Source organism: Dipodomys ordii, unplaced genomic scaffold, assembly GCF_000151885.1.
Source record: "Dipodomys ordii isolate 6190 unplaced genomic scaffold, Dord_2.0 Scaffold99, whole genome shotgun sequence".
NCBI classification, from domain to species: domain Eukaryota; kingdom Metazoa; phylum Chordata; class Mammalia; order Rodentia; family Heteromyidae; genus Dipodomys; species Dipodomys ordii.
The window spans coordinates 3,740,870-3,750,202 of record NW_012267315.1 but is presented as its reverse complement, the minus strand read 5'-3'; the positions used below and the strand labels follow the sequence as shown (position 1 = coordinate 3,750,202).

Below are 9,333 nucleotides of genomic sequence, written 5' to 3'. Positions count from 1 at the left end.
CCCCTACCAGTGTTTCAGTCAATTCTGGGACTGGTTCCAGAATATACTGCTTTGTGTTTAGGGTAGTCTTAGTTGATGTTCACATAAAATGAGAACATGCCCCGTTGCCCTATCATTAAGCAAGACTTGACTGTAAATGTAGTTTTAAAGCTCCATCTAGAGAGTGGTCAGACAAGTCCTACAGATTTGTACATAACAAGCTGACTTAGCCATTCAGCAGAGAAGCTAGTAACATGAGATACCAAAATGAGATTCCAAATCAACATCCAGAACTGTCTTGAGACTTATCTTGAGAACACAACACTATCCCACAGTAAGACACCATGGAAAAAGTGGAGTAAGGTGGGAAGGTTATGATTTGAGGGAGAAGCTGTTCTACTTTTAAGTTTCCAGTGCCCCAACCCCACCCTAAGAGTGAGATCACCATTTTTTCTCACCTAGGCCTGGTGATGTCAGAGAAGCCCCTGAGACAGCACAGTCACATTGTCCCTAGAAGCTTCTAAATAACAGGTCCTTAAACTCACTCCAAAAGTTCCAAATAAGCAAGAACAGAATGAGAGTGCATCATATGTGTCAGGAACAGATGAAATTCTGAATCTTCCTAAATTCCTGGTACTTGAAATATCTGAATTTAACAAGTCTCACAAGTACTCCTTAGCTTTGCTCGATATCCATTTCACATCTCACCCCACTCCCATTTCTCTTCTGCTAGAATCCTAAAACACTCTGCTTCAGCTTTGTCCTTGCCCCAGACTCCAGACCTTGTCTCTCTACCCTGGCCAGTTTTGCCTCTTTTTCCTCCTGCACATCAGCCTTCCCCTGCCAGCCTCTGACCTGCCCTTGAGCTGACCAGCAGTGGGGAATTGGAGTAGTGGACTTGAAAAAGTAAGGAGAGAGGAGGCTGCCTTCTCTTTTTCTCATTTACATGATCTGTTTTTGTTGTTGGTTTGAAGCAGGTAAGCAAAAGTGTTGTAATGTCATGGCCAAACTCAATCCTAGATCCTGCTGTTACTTGTATTTTGCTTTCATAAAGACATGAGATGTCTAACAGGCTTCCATACAGGGAAAGTGCTGAAGCAAGCTCATTGTTGAGTGCTTGTCTGCAAGTGCCAGATGTGGGGTTCCAAACACAGCACAGAAAAGAAAAGTGCTTGTTGAAAGCATTCTTTAAACAGTATGATAAAAATCAATTACGGGCTGGGAATGTGGCTTTGTGGCAGCATGCCATGTGCCTAGCATGCATGAAGCCCTGGGTTCCATTCCTTAGTACCACATAAACGGCTGGAAGTGGTGCCTGTGGCTCAAGTGGTAGAGGACTAGCCTTGAGCAAATGAAGCTCAAGGACAGTGACTAGGCCCTGAGTTCAAGCCTCATGACTGGGGAAAAAAAAAAAAAAAGCAAGATTAATCTCCAGGAACCACTTTCTCTTACCTCACCAAGGCCTCATTTCTTGGTTGGGCCCTGTCTCTGGGGTGTCTTAACAGCTGGCCCCACAGGCCTTGGTGTCTCCTATGGGCAAGGGTCTGTCCTCCCATGTCCTGCTGGATCTCTAGCTGCATCTCCTCAAGGAAGAGTAATGCCTCCACTTTCCTTTCTGTTAATGGGTACTATCTGTACTTTATTAGACATTTACCCATTTTAATTTCCTCCCTCCTTTCCTTTTATCACTCCCTGTTTTCACTTTCATCTATTTTTAGAGGATCTTACTATGGCTTCAAACTTTTTTTTTTCTTTTTTCTTTGGTCCGTTTGTGGGGCCTGAACTCTGGACCTGGGCGCTGTCCCTCAGCTCTTCAGCTCAAGCCTAGCACTCTACCACTTGAGCCACAGCACCACTCCCGGCTTTTTTTTCTTTTTGCTTATGTGGTGCTAAGGAATCGAACCCAGGGCCTCATGCATGCAAGGCAAGCACTCTACCACTGAGCCACTTTCCTAGCCCTGGCCTCAAACTCTTGATTCTCCAGCCTTACTTAGCCTCCAGAGTGCTGGGATTGCAGATATATGCCACCTAGCCCAACATTTTATTGACTTTTCAAAGAGCAGTTTTAGCATTAACTTTTCTCTACTGTTGTTTTTTTCTCTTTCTGTTCTGTCATTTCCTTCATGCTTGTTTGGAGGTTTTATTTTTCTTCTTAATATCTTCAAGTAGATATGAAGATAACTGATTTGAATTCTTGTATTACAAGTATTTAATAATAAGCATTCTTCTATATAATCATGACTGAACTTCATAACAGATATGGAAACAGAAGCCACTTCACATAGCTGAGTCACATGGCCAAAGGCCAAAATACCAGAAGTGGAGCTGTGGCTTAAATAGTAGAGCACTAGCCTTGTGCAAAATAGCTCAACAACAGTGTCCCAGGCTCTGAGTTCAAACCCTAGAGCCAATACCAAAAAAGGTAATTAATTTACCATTTAGACCAATACTTACCATCCATAAATCATAAAAGGCATGACAAAATGGAAAATTTGGAAAAGGACTTAAACATGCACAGAAATAGCCCCCCCCCCATTGTCAAATAGGTGTCCTCCCTGACTTCATTTTCATGGTGTATAATACAAACAACTGCAGAAAATGCTGTGATGATTGTACTATAATCCTACACACCACAGGTTTTCAGGGGATCAAACCCATCTCTAGGATGGACTGTATTACCCTTGCAACATTAGCTGTTTGAGGGACCTGCAATCATCCAATAGAACTAAAGAGCAGAGGGAGAAGATTGGGTTCTTGGTGGATTTGGTGCAGAGATGGGAAAGATAACAGTTTAAACTACCCTGGGCAAAAAATGTTAGACAACACTTTCCCATTCCCATTTTAGTCAACAAGCTAGGCATGGTAGTTCACATCTGTAATCCCTGAAACACACAAGACATAGATAGGATGGTCAGTGACTGAGGCTAGACCAGTCAAAAACAGGAGACCCTTTACTGAAAATTAACTAAGGCATCCAATTCAGGGATGTGGCTTAAATGGTACTATATCTGCCAGCAAGAAGCTCTGGGTTTAAAACCCAGTACCATCAGAAAGCAAAAATGGCCCACCTTTAATATGCTCTGAATATAAACGATCTTTAAGGTTCACTGATCATCAGAAAAACATGTAAATTCCTTGTAGATTAACACGAACACCATCCCAAGAACTGTTCAATGTGTTCTCTACTATTTGAATCATATTACACGAGGAAGCTGATTTATTTTTAAAAAGTTTCAAACCATGCACCGGTGGCTCATGCAGATAATCCTAGCTACTCAGGCGACTGAGATCTGAGGATCTTAGTTCAAAGCCAGCACGGGCAGGAAAGTCGGTGAGACTCTTATCCCCAATGAACCACCAGAAAACTGGAAGTAGTGCTGTAGCTTAAGAGGCAGAGAGCTCACTTTAAGCTGAAGAGCTCAGTGACAGTGTCCAGGCCCAGAGTTCAAACCCCACTACCAACCAAAGAGAAAAAAAAAAAAGGTTTCAATAGGCTTACTATGTATGTACTTTCTGGAAGCAAAAAGACAGCTGTCTTAAGAGGCTGGCTTTAATGATTTTAATGTGGGGACAAGGCATTTGCTACCGGAATACCTTCACTTTATAGGGTGCACATCTTGCTTTTTCAAAGACAATTTCAAGAAAGAACATATAATGTACTTTAAGAATCAAAGGAAGAACACTCAAGTTGCATGAGGGAAAGAGAGCTGCCGAAAATGCCCAGTGGACGTTTCCAGGTAGATGTTTTACTAAACACATTAGACTCTCACAAAGATATATTCATCTTAAAATTGTTATCACAAGCTTGTGAAAAATGTTTTATCTTAAAACTGTGGTAATCTGCCCAGACTTAAGGTAGCTAAAGTATGTGACAAACTCAAGCTCTTGACCTGATCCTTAGGTCGCCCTATTCTTTTTTTTTTTTGCATGTATTTATTGTTATTACAACGGTGATATACAGAGGGGTTACGATTACATAAGTCCAATAAAATGTACATCTCTTTTTGAACAATGTCCCCAGTTCCCTTGCTCTTTCCCAGTTTTTTCCCTCCCGTCCCCACCCACAAGTTGGATAGTTCATTTTCAACATCAGTGGCTAGTGAGTATCACAGCTGCATTGGTTCACCCTTTGTCCCACCATTGCTCTAAATAGTCTTAACTGGGCCCGCTGGAATGAGGCCTAGCTTGGGGTGTTTTGGAGCATCAGAATCACACACGAGGGGAAGTATCCCAAAAGGCCACTCGGTGTTCCTCTACAGGAGACACTGCCCACCGCCGGCGCTCTCTCCTTCGCCGGGGCGCACGGTAAGCACCTCGGAAGATCTACTCTCCTCGGCAGAATTCCGCTTCCCTCATGTTCTTCCCCTCGCCCGGGCCGCCTGCGACCGCGATTCACACTCCCAGAGCAGCTTCAAACAGCCTGAGCACAGCTCCGGCGGCCGCGCCACCCGCGCCGCCAAGGAGTGTCTACGTCATAGTGCACATCATCACGCGGCGACCACCCAGCACCAATTGAAACACTCTGTGGGTTTTTTAGGAAAACGCGGCTCAAGCACCACGTGATTCCCAAGGCCCAGCTCCGCCTTCGGTTTCCAAGGAGATCTAAACAGCGAGCGGAGCTCCACGACAACCAATGGGCGGAGACTGTGGCGTTACCTGTGGTCTCGCGAGAGCCCGTAAGGGACGTGGCCGGGCCCATTGGATGTTGAGGGCTTGGGCGGAGCTTCGGATGGCGCGGGTTGAGCCGAGTTTAGATCTCCTAGCGTTGCATTTGCCCGGTGTTGGGAGGGCAGGGCCCTGTGAGCGTCGGGCGTTGGGGCTGTGCGAGCTTCTAAATGTGTCCTCAATAAGAGTTCAGTACGGTGCGTTCAGCCTGTTTCTGTAGCGTTAGTTGTTGTTTAAATCAGATCAGAACTCACGTGGGATAGCTATAGTATGGTGAGCATTTCCGCAAGCTATTAAATGCTGTTCCGCTTTTAAGAATTACTCTTTAAACAGCTTGCTGGAGCTGGGCGCTGGCTGAGACCTCTGAGGATCGCGGTTCGAAGCCAGCCCGGGAAAGGAAAGTCCACCAGACTCTCCAGTAAACTATTCAAAGGAAAAAACAAAAAACACAGAAGTGGAACTGTGGCTCAAAGGGTAGCACGCTAGCCTTGAGCGAAAAAGCTCAGGGACAGCGCCCAGGGCCGGAGTTCAAGCCCCACGACCGACCAAAAAACAAAACCCAAACAGGCTCTGTTGGGGAGAGCAGGTACCAGGGACAGTGGGTGGGCCAGCGAGAAAGGGTGTGTGAGACTGAATATCATGTCAATACTTTATATGCATATATGAAAATAAAACATTGAAACCTGAAAAAAATTACTGTGTATGGATAGACCCTCTGTGAGTGTGTAGATTTCTTTCTCAAAGTTTCACTAAGAAAAGTGCATTGCAGTGAGTATGCTTATATAATTTTATACACACACATATGCACATATATGTATTTGGTGTACATATGTATATGTATGCATAGATATATAGTATATACATATATTTTGGATTTATTTCCACTTGCCTCTGAGATTGCTTTTCTTCTGAATGCTTTGCAGTATCAGGCATTGTTTAACGTTTTGGTCAGTTCTATGGATGCTGTTTGTCACTTTTGTTTGCTTGTTTTTTGTGCTGATCCTGGTGCTTGAACTCAGGACCTGGATGCTGTCCCTGTGCTTTTGAGCTCAAGGCTACCACTTGAGCCAGAGCTCCACGTCTGCCGTTTAGGTAATTCATTTTAGATTAAATTGGAGTTTCATGGGCTTTTTTGCCTGGGCTGGCACCACCAGTGCCTGACTATTGTTTTTATAGTGTTCTGTATTCAGTAAAGTTTTCCATTCCTGCTCTAAGATGAATACTATTTTTATTTGTAATTTTTTTTTATTGATTTACTGAGGCTCCTTGAAAACAATATATTTGCCACCTTGGAAACTGCTAGTATTTTTAAATCTCTAGTACTTATAAAGGTAATAGAATATAAAATTTATGGCAGTCATATGCTGTTTCTTCTTTAGGTCAAGCATTAAGATGCCAGTGGCTCATGCCTATAATCCTAGCTACTCAGGAAGCTGAGATCTGAGGATGACAGTTTGAAGCTAGCCCTGGCAGAAAGTCCATGAGATTTTTAATCTCCAATTAACCAACAAAAAAATCATTGTTGGATCTGTGGCTTATCTTTGAGTGAAAAAGCTAAGGGACAGCACCTCGGTCCTGAGTTCAAGCCCACTACTGGTATACGTGCACAAAAAAGTAAAGAAGTCCATTCCACACTAAATGAACTAAGATGAGCATAATTCTCAGCCTAACCTTTTTCAAGTATCTTGTTTTTATTTCCCTTTCTCCTTCTTTCCTCTCTCCCTCCCTTCCTTCCTTCCTTTTGTTTGTTGCAGTAATGAAATTTAAACTTGGGCCTCATGGTCTCACTCAAACTTTCTTTCTTATGGCTGCCACTCTACCACTTGACCCATGCCTCCAGCCTGTATTTTGCTTTAATAGGAGATGGAATCTTACAAACTTCTCTAGCCAGACTGGCTTCAAATTTCTGTCCTCCAGGTTTTAGCATCCTGAATAGCCACCAGGGACCAACACTTAGGACATTTGTAATACTTCTTATGCCCTTTGGAAGCTCAGATGTAGTCCTTGATACTTATTATAAGACTACATTGTGACAAGGTTTTTGTTTTGTTTTTGTTGAACTCTAGGCTTGGGTGCTGTCCCTGGGCTCTTCATCTCAAGGCTAGCTCTCTACCACTTGAGCTACAGTGCCACTTCCAGTTTTCTGGTGGTTAATTAGAGATAAGAGTCTCATGGACTTTCCTGCTGGGGCTGGCTTTGAACTGCGATCCTCAGATCTCAGCCTCCATTTGTTTTTTGTTTTTTCAAAGTTCTATATTACTGATTCTGGTTTAAAGGACTGTGTCTTTTTCTATTCCTATACAGCTATGGCTGGTGGTCCCAGGAAACATCCAAAGCAAGCATCAACCCCAAAGCATTGGATGTTGGACAAGTTGGTGTGTTTGCTTCTTGTCTGTCCATCAGGCCTCACAGGCTGAAAGAATGTCTGCCTCTCATTGTTTTCCTAAGGAACAGACTTAAGCATGCGCTGACAGCAGATGAAGTAAAAAAGCTTTACCTGCAGCACTTCATTAAGATTGATGACAAAATCAGAACTGATATAACCTACCCTGTGGGTTTTATGGATGTCATCAGCATCCACAAGATAGGAGAGAATTTCCCGTTTGATGTATGACACCAAAGGTCACTTTGCTGTTCATCAAATTACACCTGAGGAGGCCAAGTACAAGCTGTGCAAAGTCAGAAAGGTCTTTGTTTGTGTGAAAGGAATCCCTCATCTATTGACCCATGATGTCCACACCATTCGCAACCCTGATTCTCTTATTAACGAAAATGACACAATAGATTGATTTGGAGACTGGCAAGATAACTGATTTCATCAAGTTTGACACTGATAACCTGTGTATGGTGACTGGAGGTGCTAACTTGGGGAAAATTGGTGTGATCACTAACATAGAGAGACATCCTGACTCTTTTGATGTGGTTTATGTGAAAGATGCCAATGACAAAAGCTTTGCCACCCGGCTTTCCTACATTTTTGTTATTGGCAAAGGCAACAAACCTTGAATTTCTCTTCCTTGAGGAAAAGGAATCTACCTTACCATTGCCGAAGACAGAGACAAGAGGCTGGCAGCTAAACAGGGAAGTGAGTGAAATGACTCTAGGTAACATATTGGAAAATATAAATTAAGTGATTTGACTAAAGATAATCTAGCAGGAATAAAAGAAGTCTTTGTGGCCATATTGAATTATCCCAAAATAATGCTCAGAAATGAGAGTATTGTTGCATTTATACCTTTTAATAGAATCTAAAGTCTTCCCCAAACAGTGTCATTTATTAATATGTTTCTTTATTTCCCCACCAATTATAATACAGGTTTTTCTTGCATACATTTTACTTAGGTTTATTTGGAAGGCTGAAGCCTATCTCAAAAGGAAAAGTAATTCTATTTTGATAAATAAAATATTGTGCAACATCTGAGGGAAGCTAGGAGGGCACAGAACCAGAGGGAAATGGGAAAATGTACAGCAGAGGGGTCAATCAGCTGCACTGAACATTGATGAAAATGAACAAAGCAACTCAAATGCAGTGATGGGATTGAGGGAATGAGAGGGAGGGAAAGAGGGAACAGCTCACACTAAGCAAGAGGGAAGAAATGCATGTATCACCCAATGTGGAAGTAATAGTTGTATTGTCAAAGCTCATAGAATTCATAGACCATGATAATGATAGTTTTCCTTGTGAAGGTTGGAATGTGTGATTTTAAGTATCACTGTCCAACAATACAGTGAAATTTATGTAATCACTTAATCTCAATAAAAACTATTTAAAAATTGTCTGTGTGTATGAATCCTGTGCTTTACCATGTTGTAGTACAATGGTGAGATGTGGAAAAACTGCCAACCTGTTCATTGCTGGTGGAATGTAGAAGACACAGCTGCTATTCTTTATTTTGTTGTTTGGTAGTGGTGCTTGAACTCTGGGCCTGGGCACTGTCCTTGAGCTCTTCAGCTCAAAGCTAGCACTTTACCACAGATCCCCTTTGATCTCACATCTGGTACATTTAATCATTTTTGCGGTAACTTTTATCAATCTCAAGGTTTGTCTGCTTATTAATTTTGGTCATTAATGGCATAGACATTTGAACATCCTGTTTTATTGAAAAAAATAAATCATGAGTTGTATCAGATGTTCCTTTAAAGTCAGGTGTCCATTCTTTTTTTTTCCTCTATCAAATGTGGTTTTTATTCAACTGACAAGCACTTTTCTACAGCTGCACTTGTGGAACATCACATGGCAAAAACAGGTTGCTTTTTACTCTAGGCTTTTTTTTTCCTTTTTTAAACCTTATTAAAAATGAGATTGGTCCTAAAAACATAGAAAGAAAGAAATTTAAATTCACAAAAAACTGTACATTATCAAAAATTCACTAAAACACCACATTTGGTAATATAAAAAGTCAGTCCCTTTTGTTGTAAAAGGAACATTGAAACTTGGTGTTGATGGTGTGGTTTTTTAAGCTGTTACCAGACTAATGGGGAGGGAAATAGAGGGGTTGGGGTGGGCTGTTCTTTTACCTTAACCTGCCTTCCTTAACAAATACACAATATGGAAAATCCACCTAACAGGTGTTCATTCTTGAGATATGAATTTGTCATTGCTAATACTTTTTACGCTTAGAGGAGTCAGTTTTAGAAGTGTTTTTCTTTCTGAACAAATATCTTTAAGATACTTTTTCTCAGTCCCAG

The 9,333-nt window shown here is 41.9% G+C and overlaps 1 pseudogene; it reads left to right on the top strand.

The window, feature by feature from the left end:
• The first annotated feature begins 6,950 nt into the window (after positions 1-6,950).
• LOC105993701 lies at positions 6,951-7,737 on the top strand (annotated as a pseudogene).
• Positions 7,738-9,333: the final 1,596 nt, after the last annotated feature.